The sequence below is a fragment of the Nycticebus coucang genome, chromosome 6 (genome assembly GCF_027406575.1).
Source record: "Nycticebus coucang isolate mNycCou1 chromosome 6, mNycCou1.pri, whole genome shotgun sequence".
Lineage (NCBI taxonomy): Eukaryota > Metazoa > Chordata > Mammalia > Primates > Lorisidae > Nycticebus > Nycticebus coucang.
The window spans coordinates 105,182,212-105,198,594 of NC_069785.1; the positions used below are offsets into that span (position 1 = coordinate 105,182,212).

A 16,383-nucleotide genomic window follows, 5' to 3' on the forward strand; every position below is an offset into this window, starting at 1 on the left:
ATGCTATAGAGATTTGCCTTATTTTATAACCAGTATGTAGTATATGGGCTCTAATATTTATTACCAATACCATTGCTATTGGCTAAGTAGAAGGTATGCCCTCATTCAGGAAAATGAGGGAATGAAGGGCAATCAGTATTTCATTGTATTGCTGGAGAAGTAGAAATTTGTGTGGCTTTTATAGGAAGTCATAAGCTATAAAACTTGAAAATATACATATCCTCGCTTTCTACTATTTACCTAAGGAAAAAGTAAGATTTGTGTACAAAGTTTTACAAATACATTCTATTCAATATTGCTCAAATTAAGAAAAAATCAACAATAATCTATCAATGATTGACTCTAAAAAATTGTAGCACATCAATATGATAGAATACCATGTATCTACTAATAAGTCATTGGTAGAAATACATCTATTAGCATGTTTAATTTTTAATGATGTATTCTTAAGTGGAAAAAGTAGGCTACTAAAAGCTATATTGGAATATGATATATAATTTTATACACATATACTTGCTACATACTAAAATGTTAATAATAATTCTTCAAGGAGGCGGAGCATGATGGCGGACAGGACGGACGTGTAGCCCACCTCTCCCAAGCCACCAGGTGAGAGGAAAGGCGGTCTGGACCTTCCCTGTGTGTGGATTATTAGAGTGGACAGACAGCTGGAGACGCCCAGCGAACTGGCGGTTTGCTATATATGAGGGTAATTTAAAAATCACAGACTCTGTTGTAAAGATTCATCCCTGCTCGGCCGTGCAGGCCAGCAGGCCCCTCCCCCACGGAGGTCAGCAGCTTGTAAATGCTGACAAAATCCAATTGACAAGTAATTAATCCTGAACTGAGGGAGGCATCCGAAAGGAGAGCCACTCAAAACCACAGGGAGCTGGGCAAACTGTTGGACAATTGAAGGGAAGGGATCCTCCCCAGGAAACAGACATTTTGAACTACCCAAAAGGGCGGGCACCTTTCCCCCAGGTGTTGGAGGGGGCTGGCGGTTCAGGCTGCGCAGCGAACTGGCAGACGCTCATCCAAAACTCTGAACCATAAAACTCAGAATAAATCCCCCCAGTGCTCCAACCATGGAACGGCTTGAAGCCTAGGACCCGGCTTTGGCTTCTGGGGCCGCAGAGCAACTGAAGCCACGGACTGGCTTTGGCTGCTGAAGCCCCGGGAACCAGCTACAGGAGATACTGCGCAAACTCAGCACCACTCCCCTTATGGCCGATTGCAGTCGACAGTTTGCGGGGGAACCTGAGAGCAGAGTGGGACTTAGGAAGTGTGGACACCTACACTGAGTGTGAGGTGTCGCAAGTGCTGTCCGGAGGAGAACAGCAAGTGCTGTCCAGAGGAGAACAGCCGAGGTTGCACAATTTTTAGGCGACAAACTTTTACAGAAACTCCAAAATGGCGATCGGCCATGGAAGGTGGTTACCATGGTAACGGTATAAACTGTAAACCAGGTATAAGTCTCAAAACCACTCACAGGGCCACCTGGTGTCCAGAAAGTATATTGCAGTATGAATATATTCCTACGAAAGTTGATCCCTACAGCAGACATATAGACATTTACAGGTATATTTCTACCACAAGAATATTTTTGAAGTTGGTGCCTTTTTCTTTTGTTTTCTTTTGTTTTGTTTGGTTTTCATGGGGGTTTTTTTGTTTTTTTTTGCTGTTGTTTTCTTTTTGTCTGATTTTTCCTCACCATTTTCTTAGAGGAGATTTCGATAATTTTTTATTATTACATTTTATATAGATATATTTTTTATTTCTATGTCTTCTAATTTTAATTTCTTTTTTCTTCTCACTTAACGTTCCTTCTAACACCACTTTTTTCTCTTTTTTTTCCTTTCTTTCAATTATTTTACGATTATCACTATTTTTATTGCAGTTGTTCTTATATTGCTGTTGTCGTGGCTATTGCTTGTATGTTTATGTGTTTCTGTCTATCAATGTAGCTATGGGCCCATGTGCCTGGTAACCTTTCTATCTGTTTATTTGTTCATTTGGACTCAATGAGCTTGGTGTTATGACCTGTAACCCTGAGCTCCTAACACCCCCCTCCACTCTCACTCCGTGATCTGGAGACCTGCCCCCTCAGGAGTCCAGATTCTTGGATGAACTCTCAAGAGGGATAGACAGGACCTGGACTGCAACTGGCCAGTGCTGACTCTGTAGCAAAGGAGCGAGAAGACCACAGTCAGCTGAGAGGGAATTACACTGGAGCGGTGGTGCCCCGAGGTGCAGAGTAACGGCCATCTTCAGCAATAACAAGGCCCACCCCCAGATATCCCATAGCCTCTGACGGTCTCCTGGGAAACCAGATGAGGCCGAGCATCTTCTCAGATGGCAACCACCATGGAACAGACCTGGGAATGAAACACAGGCCCCATGAGTAAAGAGTTTTCTTGAGACGGTACCGACCTGGGTGGAACACGGGGACTAGAAAACACACCCGCAGAGCTGGGAAACTCCTTGGGTGGGGCTGACCCAGAGAACCGCTCTACTGAGCCTAAGATGCACCTGGCCCTTAGGGGATCACCAGCCTATAGACAAAGGAGGCCAAAAGGCTACAGCCAACAACTGATCGTGCTGCGAATACAAACCCACACGACTAAAGACAGGGCCTGAGACACAGGTTCTGGGAACTCAAATCAGCCTCTCCTCTGCAGAGGAATCTGGCAAGGTCAGAAACAAACTCCCACAGGGTTGTTCCCTTCACCCAGTAACATAAACTAAGGGTGGGGCTGGAACTGAGTGAACACCTCCAGCCTCCATCAAGTGCCCGAGGTTGACAGGCCACACCACTCCCTACTGGATAAAGACAGAGAATAGCGGCCTAGTCGAGCAGACACAGACTACCCTGTGACTTAGGCAGGTGAAAACCCCTGGAGTATCTGCTTACTGCAGACAACTGACTGGGTCACAGCCCTGTGCGGCTAGCAGAGACTGCGTGTGACAGAGCTGCAAGGTGGGGAAGGAGGCATCATTCTTCCCAGACTGATCTATTTTCTGGTGGCTCTTCCTGACTCCACGCAGCACTGGAGCAAGCCTTTTAGAGCAGCCACCAGACCCCTGTGACCCAGTTCCCAGGGACCTCTTGAACTCTCCCACCCGAGGCAGCTGCTGACTGAGACAATTGACTTGGACCTTTTGAACTGAGTCACTCACCTGGGGACTATCCAGGTGGTGCCCTGGGTGTGTGGTTGTAGGAAGGTTTGATTTTCCTTTTCCATTTGTTGCCTGTGGTGGGTGGGGTGACTTAATTGCTGGTATTTCTCCACAGCTGAGACTTCAACCCAGAGTAACTGTTTCACTAGGGTCACATAGAAACCAGCTGAAAACAAGTCAGAACCACTTAGCCCCTCTACACCAAACAGGGCCCCAGTTTCTCAGGCCACAGCACTGTACGGGTCCTCGACAAAACACTGGAGGAAAATCAAAGGGAGTAAAACAATCATGGGGCGGAATCAGCAGAAAAACTCTGGTAACATGAATAACCAGAATAGATCAACACCCCCAAGGAAAGATACGGCAGATGTAATTGAAGATCCCATTCACAAACAACTGGCTGAGATGTCAGAAATCGAATTCAGAATTTGGATGGCAAACAAGATTAACAAAATGGAATTAGGAATTCGTGGAGAAATTCAAAAGCTGTCTCAAGAATTTAACGAATTTAAAGACAAAACCACGAAAGACTTAGACACACTGAAACAAGAATTTGCAGCCCTCAAAGATATGAAAAATACAGTGGAATCCCTCAGCAACAGAATGGACCAAGCAGAAGAAAGGATCTCCGACATCGAAGATAAAGCCTTTGAATGCTCCCAAACTCTCAAAGAGGAAGAGAAATGCAGAGCAAAAATGGATCACTCACTCAGAGAGCTCTGGGATAACTCGAAGAAGGCAAATATCCGTCTCATAGGAATTCCTGAAACAGATGAAGTGGCCTCACTGGGCGCAGAGGCCCTTCTGCATGAAATTATGAAAGAGAATTTTCCAGACATGCCTAGAGAACCTGAAATTCAGATAGCAGATAGCTTCAGACCCCAGCACGACTCAACCCCAATAAGACATCCCCCAGGCATATCATAATTAACTTCACTAAAGTTAATATGAAGGAGAAAATTCTCAAAGCTGCCAGGAGAAAGAAATCTATTACCTTCAAAGGGAAGAACGTTAGAATGACTGCAGATCTCTCTGCTGAAACTTTTCAAGCCAGAAGAGGGTGGTCATCAACGTTTAATTTCCTCTAGCAAAATAACTTTCAACCCCGGATCTTGTACCCAGCTAAACTGAGTTTCATTTACGACAGAGAAATTAAATACTTTAATGACATACATATGCTAAAGAAATTTTCCATAACTAAACCAGCTCTTCAGGATATTCCCAGACCTATCCTCCATAATAACCAACCCAATCCTCTACTGCAAAAGTGAACTCACTCAGAAACTTCTGATCAAACTCTAACTTCCACAATGGCAAAAGGATTAAAAATGCCCACTGGACTTCAAAAAACTCAATACCCCAAATTTCACCAAACTTATCAATGCTCTCCATTAATGTGAATGGCTTAAACTGCCCTCTAAAGAGACATAGGTTAGCTGACTGGATACAAAAACTCAGGCCAGACATTTGTTGCATACAAGAGTCACATCTTAACTTAAAAGACAAATACAGACTCAGGGTGAAAGGATGGTCATCCATATTTCAGGCAAATGGTATCCAGAAAAAAGCAGGAGTTGCAATTTTATCTGCAGACACAATAGGCTTTAAACCAACAAAAGTAAGGGAGGACAAAAATGGTCACTTCATATTTGTTAAGGGTAAGACTCAATATGATGAGATTTCAATTACTAATATCTATGCACCCAACCAGAATGCACCTCAATTTATAAGAGAAACTCTAACAGACATGAGCAACTTGATTTCCTCCAACTCTATAATAGTTGGAGATTTTAACACTCCTTTGGCAGTGCTGGATCGATCCTCCAACAAAAAGCTGAGTAAAGAAATTCTAGATTTAAATCTAACCATCCAGCATTTAGATTTAGCTGACATCTACAGAACATTTCATCCCAACAAAACTGAATACACATATTTCTCATCAGCCCACGGAACTTACTCCAGAATCGATCACATCTTAGGTCACAAGTCTAACCTCAGCAAATTTAAAGGAATAGAAATTATTCCATGCATCTTCTCGGACCATCATGGAATAAAACTTGAGATGAGTAACAACAGGAATCTGCATACACATACAAAAACATGGACGTTAAATAACCTTATGCTGAATGATAGCTGGGTCAGACATGAGATCAAGAAGGAAACTGCCAAATTTCTGGAACAAAACGACAATGAAGACATGAACTATCAGAACCTCTGGGACACAGCAAAGGCAGTTCTAAGAGGAAAATTTATAGCACTGCAAGCCTTCCTCAGGAGAACGGAAAAAGAGGAAGTAAGCAACTTAATGGGACATCTCAACAGACCTAAAATGGAAGAACAATCCAACCCCATATCCAGTAAAAGAAAAGAAATAACCAAAATCAGAGCAGAACTAAATGAAATTGAAAACAAAAGAATAATACAACAGATCAATAAATCAAAAAGCTGGTTTTTTGAAAAGGTCAACAAAATAGATAAACCTTTGGCCAACCTAATCAGGAAAAAAAGAGTAAAATCTCTAATCTCATCAATCAGAAATGACAAAGACGAAATAACAACAGACTCCTCAGAAATCCAAAAAATCCTTAATGAATATTACAAGAAACTATACTCTCAGAAATACGAAAATCTGAAGGAAATCGACCATTACTTGGAAACACGTCACCTTCCAAGACTTAATCAAAAACAAGTGGAAATGTTGAACAGGCCCATATCAAGTTCAGAAATATCATCAACCATACAAAATCTCCCCAAAAAGAAAAGCCCGGGACCAGATGGCTTCACGTCAGAATTCTACCAAACCTTTAAAGAGGAATTAGTACCTATACTACTCAACCTGTTCCAAAATGTAGAAAAAGAAGGAAGACTACCCAACACATTCTATGAAGCAAACATCACCCTGATCCCCAAACCAGGAAAAGACCCAACAAGAAAAGAAAATTATAGACCAATATCACTAATGAATATAGATGCAAAAATATTCAACAAGATTCTAACAAACAGAATCCAGCAACATATCAAACAAATCATACATCGTGACCAAGTCAGTTTTATCCCAGGGTCTCAAGGCTGGTTCAATATATGTAAATCTATAAATGTAATCCAGCACATAAACAAATTAAAAAACAAAGACCGTATGATTCTCTCCATTGATGCAGAAAAAGCTTTTGATAACATCCAACATCCATTCATGATTAGAACACTTAAGAAAATTGGTATAGAAGGGACATTTCTTAAACTGATAGAGGCCATCTACAGCAAACCCACAGCCAATATCATATTGAATGCAGTTAAATTGGAATCATTTCCACTTAGATCTGGAACCAGACAAGGCTGCCCATTGTCTCCATTGCTCTTTAACATTGTAATGGAAGTTTTAGCCACCGCAATTAGGGAAGAAAAGGCGATCAAGGGTATCCACATAGGGTCAGAAGAGATCAAACTTTCGCTCTTTGCAGATGATATGATTGTATATCTGGAAAATACTAGGGACTCTAGTACAAAACTCTTAGAAGTGATTAAGGAATACAGCATTGTCTCAGGTTACAAAATCAACATTCATAAATCGGTAGCCTTTATATATACCAACAATAGTCAAGTTGAAAAAACAATTAAGGACTCTATCCCATTCACAGTAGTGCCAAAGAAGATGAAATACTTGGGAGTTTATCTAACAAAGGACGTGAAAGATCTATATAAAGAAAGCTATGAAACTCTAAGAAAAGAGATAGCTGAAAATGTTAACAAATGGAAAAACATACCATGCTCATGGTTGGGAAGAATCAACATTGTTAAAATGTCCATACTACCCAAAGCAATATATAATTTCAACGCAATCCCCATTAAAGCTCCACTGTCATACTTTAAAGATCTTGAAAAAATAATTCTTCGTTTTATATGGAATCAGAAAAAACCTCGAATAGCCAAGACATTACTCAAAAATAAAAACAAAGCAGGAGGAATCAGGCTACCAGACCTCAGACTATACTACAAATCGATAGTGATCAAAACAGCATGGTACTGGCACAAAAACAGAGAAGTAGATGTCTGGAACAGAATAGACAACCAAGAGATGAATCCAGCTACTTACCGGTATTTAATCTTTGACAAGCCAATTAAAAACATTCAGTGGGGAAAAGATTCCCTATTTAACAAATGGTGCTGGGTGAACTGGCTGGCAACCTGTAGAAGACTGAAACTGGACCCACACCTCTCACCATTAACCAAGATAGACTCTCACTGGATTAAAGATTTAAACCTAAGACATGAAAATATAAAAATACTAGAAGAGAGTGTAGGGAAAACCCTTGAAGAAATTGGGTTGGGCGAGTTTTTTATGAGAAGGACCCCCCGGGCAATTGAAGCTGCTTCAGAAATACACTATTGGGACTTGATCAAACTAAAGAGCTTCTGCACAGCCAAGAACACAGTAAGTAAAGCAAGCAAACAGCCCTCAGAATGGGAGAAGATATTTGCAGGTTATGTCTCCGACAAAGGTTTAATGACCAGAATCCACAGAGAACTCAAACGCATTAGCAAGAAAAGAACAAAGGATCCCATTGCAGGCTGGGCAAGGTACTGGAAGAGAAACTTCTCGGAAGAAGACAGGCGCATGGCCTTCAGACATATGAAAAAATGCGCATCATCTTTAATCATCAGAGAAATGCAAATCAAAACTACTTTGAGATATCATCTAACTCCAGTGAGACTAGCCTATATCACAAAATCCCAAGACCAGAGATGTTGGCGTGGATGTGGAGAAAAGGGAACACTTTTGCACTGCTGGTGGGAATGCAAATTAATACATTCCTTTTGGAAAGAGATATGGAGAACACTTAAAGATCTAAAAATAGATCTGCCATTCAATCCTGTAATCCCTCTACTGAGCATATACCCAGAAGACCAAAAATCACACCATAACAAAGATATGTGTATCAGAATATTTATTGCAGCCCTATTCATAATTGCTAAGTCATGGAAAAAGCCCAAGTGCCCATCGATCCACGAATGGATCAATAAATTGTGGTATATGTACACCATGGAATATTATGCAGCCTTAAAGAAAGATGGAGACTTTACCTCTTTCATGTTTACATGGATGGAGCTGGAACACATTCAAGTGTTCTCAAGAATGGAAGAAAAAGTACCCAATGTACTCACCCTTATTATGAAACTAATGTAGGACCTTCACATGAAAGCTATATCCCAGTTATAACCTAAGAATAGGGAGAAAGGGGAAAGGGAGGTGAGGGAGGGGGGAACGAAGGGGAAGGAGGGGGACTAATGGGATTACACCTGTGGTGCATCTTACAAGGGTATATGTGAATCCTAGTAAATGTAGAATGTAAAGGTCTTGGCAAAATAACTAAGAAAATGCTACAAAGGCTGTGTTAACTAATGTGATGAAAATGTGTCAAACGATCTATGAACCAAGTGTATGGTGCCCCATGATCATACTAATGTACACAGCTATGGTTTAATTAAAAAAATAATAATAATAATTCTTCAAAATTTTTTTTCTTTCTTTCATTTCAGGTCTATATTACTTAACTGTTCTAAATATGTGATTTTTTTCTAATAAAAGATTAAAGAGAAAAGGATTTGTAGTCAAATCCAGCTATGGTAACTTAGGAAAGTAAATTATCATCCCTAATCTTTGCTGTTGTTAACAACAAAAGAAAGATACTAACTCCTGCTCCTAAGATTACCAACAAGGTCAAATGAAGCATCCATTCATTCATTCAAAACCGTTTATTTTGTACCTGGCAGGTGTCTGGTATTATTTTAGCTAGTGGCACAGCTGAGTGTAAGGCAGACAAAAGAAAAACAAAAACAAAACAAAAACCCTACCCTCATGAGTTTGTAGTCCATCAAGAGATACAGATAATAAGCAAAACAGAAAAATAAAATGTATAGTATGTCAGATGGTTGAACGTGCTATGGAGAGAAGTACAGGAAGTTAGAAAGCAAAGGCGAGGGGTTACAACTTTAAATTAGATGTTTAGAGAAGGCCTCAGGAAAAAAAGATTACTTTTGAGGAAAGTCCCAAGGAGGTAAAGGAACAAATCATGTGACTACCCAGGAGGCAGGGAGGAAAGAGATGGAGGCCAGGAGGGCAAACATGACAGGCAGACGAACAGCAGTGCAAAGGCCCCATGGGGAGGCATGACTGGTATGTTGGCTATGAAATCTGGTTGCAAAAGAAATATTATTTAGCAGTATATTATCTTTGACATCATACTTAACTTCAAAATAATTGTTTGATCATTTTCTTTCTCACATAGCTTGAAAAATAGCTTCCTATTGCTGAGGCCCTGCTCTCGTTCTATTTTAAAGCGAAATAACTATAATGAGGGCTATGAGCTTCTCAAGCGCCCCTGTTGCTAACTAAAACCATCCTGAGGGCAGCCTCCTTCCTGACTTCTGACTTCTCAGAAAGAGGTGAGGCCTTGGATCAGATGACGGAAGTTGGAATGGCCAAATACAGAGAGTTGCTAATAGCATAAGACTCCCTTGGTTCATCTTTCACTCAGGAAAGTTTTTCCGACCCTTCCCTGCATACACCCTCAGATGTATGCCTTTTTTCTCTATTTCATTTTAATTCATTTTAATGGTTTGTTTTCATTTGAGGAATAAATATAAAGGCATATTTTAGATTCTATGTATGGATAAGATAACTTAAAATTGGGTATGGCTTTGTGGTTGGTTTCAACACCTGCACATGCTTTGTGGATAGCATTACACTTTTATTGTGTTATTTCTCAAACTGGGGCCAATGGAACCTTCGGGCTCCAAGGGTTCTTTTTAGAGAAGATAGAGTTTAGAATTCAGAAACCCAGGCAGAGGTGAAGGTCTGACCAGGTGCCCACTGTCCTCATATGAAGTAGGACAAAGTCATGCCTCTCATTCTGCAAAGTTCCATTGCCTCCCCACACTTTGGCAAACACTGGTCACCCCAGAGGTTGTGCTATATCACTTCCCTGTGGCCGCTGTGACAGATGCCAGAAACGCAGTGGTTTAAAACAACACAGATTTATCATTTTATAGTTATGGAGGAAAGAAGTCCAAAATGGGTTTTAAACATCTAGGTGTCAGTGGAGCTGAATGGAAGACCTGCTTTCCTTCTCTGAGGGCAAATGCTTTGCCCTCGGTGAGAAAATAAAACGAAGTTCACCCAGACTCCTATGAGTTAGAGCCTACGTTAGCTGGCAGCAAAAGGTAACAAACTGGACGCTTATGCACTATGACCCTGAAATCTACCCTACAATCCTGGTACCTCCAGGGTAAAGAAATACAGGAGCTCACACTGTCTCCTCCTTCTCCACACCCTGACCTGTGTCTGCCTGGGGATGTTGCCTTTAGACAGGGAACAGTCACAATGTCCCAAGGTGGCCTCTTCCACAATTGTGCCCACTGGTCCTGCTCCTGCCCTGGGGACATACAGAAGGCAAATCCCCTTCTGAAGGGCAACTCTTCACGGAGGAGGTTGGAAAGTACAGGGCTTCCTCAACCCTTCACTTTAGGACTGGCTGAAGCCCCTTGCACCCTTCATGTTGATGGAGAGGAGGCTCTGAGGTGTGTTCTCTGACTCCAAAAATCTGATCAAACCCTGGATCTTCCCTTTACTCAGTTAAGTCTCATGCCTCACCTGAGATTCTGACTCAGCAGATGTGGGGTGAAGCCTGGAAATCTGCATTTAAAAGATCCCCAAGTGGCTGTGGTGTGGGGAGCGCTATGGCTGCTGCTTGGAAACTGGACCAGACACACCTTGGAGCTGATGATTCCTGCCTCATTTTACAGTAATTCCTACTCAGCCGTGTGCTTCTCGGGCTGTGCCTCTTCACACTGAAGACTAAGAGTCCCATTTCTCATTCTAGACACCATTTTTTCAGTTAAGATTTTTTTTGTGGCTATAGCACACTGTTGAGTGAGGCCAAGGTTAAAGGAAAATAAATGATGAAATTTTTTTTCCTTCATGCTTAGTCTACAGAATCGGGCCCGCCCCACCCCTGCAGAGTGCCTTCTGAATCATCCAGTGAGTTGTCTCCCTCCTTCACCATGCAGCAGCATGGACCTGCCCAGCCTGTGACAGACGCTGTGTTCCACACCAGGATAAAATGATGAATGAGATTCCATCTTATTCCTGCAGGGGCAGTTTGGTGGGAGAGGCAGACCAACAAACTGATCTAACACGATCCAGTGAGCATTCTGATGGCAGTGGGAACAAATGGCAAGAGCCCACTGCCTAACACCCATATCACATGCCCTGCTCTACACCCAGCACTGCCTACACACAGCTCAGACACACTGACTATCCAATCCTACCCAACACTCAACCACTTCCCACCCGGTGACCACTGACGATAGCTCCACCCCACACCCACTCACCACCTACTCCCCACCCTGCACCCATGTGGGCAGAAGACTCCATGTTCTTTGACTTCAACTCCTTAAGCCCCTTTTCCTTGTTTCTCAGGGGTTTTCTTCTTACCACTATTTGTCAATCATTTAGGCTGCCATGATGTTCTAAACTTACCTGCTTCGACCCTACTAGGGTCAATCTTTTCTTGTTTGTTTGTTTTTCTCAACTACTTACTACTTAAGTAACCCTAAAACTTGCATTTTTAGCATCTGGCATAAAACTTTTTTTCCCCCTCAAAATCCCAGTATTGTCACAGAGGCAGCAAAGTGACAACCACATTAGCCACTGGAGGTCAGAACTGCTCACTAGAACACAAAGTAAATGGTAGGAAGAAAGGTACAGGGGATGGAGTGCACAAGTCAGAGGACTGCAGAGGCTCCCTGGCTGAGAGCTCTTGTGTGTGGAGTCTTCATAGTCCAGCCAGTGGAGCAGTCTGTCCTGCGAGTTCTCATTGGTTGAGTGTGTGGAAAAATGCTCAAGCATCACAAAAATCATACAGTAATCGTGTTCAATAGGTCATGCTCTAAGTATCAAAGGACATATATACACACTTATGTGCTCCATTGAGCCGACAGTTTTCTGAGTTGGATAGTGAAAGATCAACATGTCATGGTCCTATGACACTGGCCACTCAACATGTTTCACTAACTCCCTTGGCTTTAATTACAGTCTCACAAAGCACCTTATGTTTGTTATCTGGATTTTAATGGACATTCCTCCCTGGTCAGTGAACACATTTATCAGATTCACTTTCTTCTCGCTTAGCTATTAAACTAGCATTTTACAGGCTTTGGGTTGTCCTGTGTCCTTCTCTAAGAGACTAACCTGAGCATATTACCAAATGAGCTCTCCAACCAGTAAAAGTGACAACCACGTGCCTCCATGAAGTTCTCACACCCAGGTTCTACTTTCCTTGAAGCTCTGTCTCAGCAGCTACTGGACTTAGTAGATAACACTGATGTCCTAATATATTCAGGGCAGAATCCAGTATGATCCTAAATTCTTCACACACTGCATCAGTCAGGTTAGGCTAAGTTATGCTGCAGCAACAAACTATCCCCTGAGTTTGTTGACTGAAAACACCAACAGTTTGTTTCTTTTCCATGCTACATATCAAGTCTGCTTCACATCATCTTCATTCTGGACTCAGGCTGAGGGAGCACTCATTTTCTGGAGTTTTAATTGCCACTGGAGCAGAGGAGAAGAGAGAGTAGGATAAGGCACCTGCTGATTCTTAAAGCTTCCATGCACTTTTCTCTGACTGAACAAGTCACATTGCTGTACCTAACTTCAAATAACCAGAGAAGTGCAATCCTACTATGTGCCCAGAAAAAGAGAGAGCCAGATCTTTATTAACAGAATTAATAACAACTACATTTGCATTACTTATTTCCTCTTGAAGCAATCCATTCCCAGGGTTAATGGTAATTTTAAAGGTTTTCTTCCAATGAGCCAAAATCTGCCTGCACCAGGAAATGTTCTAACCATTGGAGATATAAATAAATCAAAGTTCTAAGATTTGCACCATAGTGGATCCATCCATCCTTGCTCATCCAAAATCAATTTACTCCCTCCTCTTTTCCCAGTCTACTCAGCAAGGATTTACTAAGCACCTACTTACTTGCCGGGCACTGTTTAACTCAGATGATCCAGGGCTTATGGTCCTTCCGGACCTCACACTGTAGGAGGTTAGTTAGCCATCAAAGAGGATTAGATGACAGTGAAAGGTACATGAAAATTTTATAACCCAGGAGATAGGTGGCCATGATATTTCATTTGAAGTGCTCAAAGAGGCTCTATGCCACATTGCAGAGAGAAGCTTTCAAGCGATTCTCAGACTGAATTCCGAAGCACCCTTAGGGGTTCCCAAAGGGAAAATACACTGGAAAGAAGCAGGCTTCCATGTCCCTCCCTCCCTTGCTCTTTAATCTATTTCATACACTCGACTCTTATAAAAGATTTCATTTAAAGGGTTCTATGAGAGACAGACAGAGAAGGGGGAAAAAGAAGGGAAATTCAATGACAGTGTCTTCTCATACATGTGAAAACAAAGATGCAGGATAGGGAAGTAGCTTGCCAAGGTCACGCAGTGAGCTAGGAGTGTGCCTGACACAGGAAGCCTCTGCCTTGCAAACCCTATAGCCCTCTTTTCTTTTCATGTCTTTCTTTATCTCTCTTTTTTTTTTTTAATGTACACTTTGGGAATCTGCAGAATAAGCTCCAAAAGCAAAGATTTGAATGTCCATGGGAAAAGCTCATCAGCGGGATTTAGCAACATATTCACAGAGGAGGGTGAAACCTTTTCCTAGCTAGTTTGAGAGCACACACTACAGCCTGCCTGGAGCAGAGAGCAGGACCTTCCCTTCCTTCTCTTGGTCGTCAACTCCCTGCCCAGCAGGCACAGAGCCATGACTGCAACACTGTCGAGATTCTTCCACTTCACATTTGTCGAGATTTGAGAAAGGGCTCATTTGGGGAATCCTGATTGAGAAAACTGCAGACAAGTTGTGTGTTGTGAACAGAGGCAGGAGAGACATTTCAACCTCACAGGAGCATGAATGTTTCAGCCAGAGTATCAGAGAATTAATAAATACAAAGATTTTCAGAAACTAGAAAGACAACATCAATTTTGCCTCAAATATCAGCCGGGGGTGGAGGGGTGGGGTGGGGAGACATTATATATCTAGAATTCAAAAGGAACATAACACCAACAAAGAAATTTTGTTCTCCCAAGTTATTAGGGGTCTGTCTTCCAAGTATTAAGTACTGTAAGACACTTCCTCACCCAACTCATCAGATGCAAATCAACTGATCTTTTCTTTCCCTGGCAACTGACATTTATTTTCACATAGTCCCAGATCTATACAAATCTCTCAGACACAATAAAAATGAAGCTTTATTTATCAGACATTTAAGGTTTTCCCTCCAGGGTCCAATAACCCAAGAAAATCTCTAATATTGCTCTTTCTGCAGACTGGTCACCCTCTGCTGCCCTACCCTTATCTAAGACACAAGAGGAAAGCCCTTTAAAGGGCTTTGTACAATTCCTGGCATCCTGCTCTAACCCACTTCTCTTATTTCAACAATACCAGAAATAATGCTGACAGGCTCTCAATGAGCTGATGGCCTGAAGCTCATTCCAAAAGGCATCCTATGGCCACAGCAGCTGGCTGGCTTCTACCTACAGGCCAGGCTCCAGTGATGCTGGTGGTCACAGAAATGGGAAGGAAGGGCCATTCACCTCCTCTCTCTCCATGGGGGAGAGACAGTAGTGGCAGCCCGCTTGCTGAAGGAAGGAGTGTATAACTGGCCACATCAGCTGCTGCCAGACTCATCCTGGCAACTCTTCATGCCACGCAGAAAATACCAGCAGAGCCTGGTAAGGAAGCCCCCAATCCAATGGCCCCATCCACAAGAGAAATGGATGTGAAGCCTTTAAGAGAGACCTGTGTTACTGATAGCAGAGACTGAATTTTTCCTCTCTGCTTTGATCCTCACCAAAGATGACTCAATCCCCACTGCTAGTGTACCTGGACGCAAGCTTACCTTCCCCACTGAGTGTACAACAACACTTTCCCGGCAAAACAATGCTGGAGTGAGCGCTGTTAGAGTTATTTTACTCAAGTGCCCCTGGAAGATCCCTGCATCCCCAGACAGGGGACAAAATATTTGGTGGATTCGGCAGCCGGGAGGAGAGACACTCGCTTTCCTATGATGTGCATGAGTTAGTGTGTGAATGGGCGCACACTTCCCACGGGCCAAGCCTGGTTCTCTGTTTTCTGGGAGGTGAAGTTAAACATCGTATTTTGTCGGGAAGAACAACCATCCCATCCCGCGTCAACGTGACTGGAAATCTCAATTTAAAAATTGGATGCAGCGGTGGGTAGATGTGGTGTTTGTCCAGCTTTCCGTCTTTACTTGGACCCTGTCCTGTGGCAGGCTCTCTGCGCAGACAGCTTGTATGTTTAACTCTCCTGACACAGCTTTCTGAAGCGAATTCTCCACCAGGGTAAGTTGCCTCAAACTGCAAGGTCCTCCTCCACCTCCTCCCACCCCCATGCACCCACCCCTTGCTTCTTTTCCAGAATCCCTGATCTCCTTCCAGGTACGGTGAAGGCCACCAGCCCCACGCACCTTCCCGGACACAGACAGGAGCTCAGAGGAAAGGGCCCTGGCGCCTCCGCGGCCCGCAGTGCCCCGGAGCCGAGCCCAGGCAGGAGGCGCGCCCGTAGCCCCCAACTTCACACCCCGCGCGCGTGTGCACCGAGCCGCGGGCACACCGCGAACACGCCTCACACACGCACACGGGCACCCCCGCCCCACGCCGGTCCCGAGCTCTCCGAAGTTACCTCTGAGGCGCCCTCGCCGCCTCGCGGGTCTGGAGCTGCTCGTCCGCGGTGGTCCGCGCGGCCTCCACTGCGCCTCTAGAAGGCTCCGGAACCCGCGGGTCCTCGTCACCGGCAGCCTGGGTTCCGCGCCCGGGCTTTACCCCGGGGGCTGGGGCGGCTTCAGCCTCTGCCACCCGGGGTCGGGGTGTGTCCTACCTGCGCGGTGGCCACCTGGTTGCAGCCCTGGTGGGGACCGGCGCGCGGCGGTTGGGGCGGGCGCTTCGACTCCTGCGGGGCAGCGAGCAGCCGGCACAGGCTCGCATGACGCTCGGGCTCCGGCAGCTCCGGGACGCGGCCTCACACCCCCTTCCCGGACGGTCCTAGCCTCGGTCTTTGTGTCTCGGCCGGCGCCCCCACGTCACCGACTTGGAGACGGTGAGCTGTGCGGGCCGGGAG

At 43.8% G+C, this 16,383-nt stretch overlaps 1 protein-coding gene across 1 annotated transcript in view; it reads right to left on the reverse strand.

Moving 5' to 3' along the window:
* MINAR1 (membrane integral NOTCH2 associated receptor 1) overlaps positions 1-16,075 on the reverse strand; it is a 51,272-nt gene extending 35,197 nt beyond the window's left edge. The window contains exon 1 of the mRNA XM_053596043.1: positions 15,949-16,075. The gene's annotated coding sequence lies outside the window, so the exon portion shown is untranslated. The remainder of the gene's footprint in view (positions 1-15,948) is intronic.
* Positions 16,076-16,383: the final 308 nt, after the last annotated feature.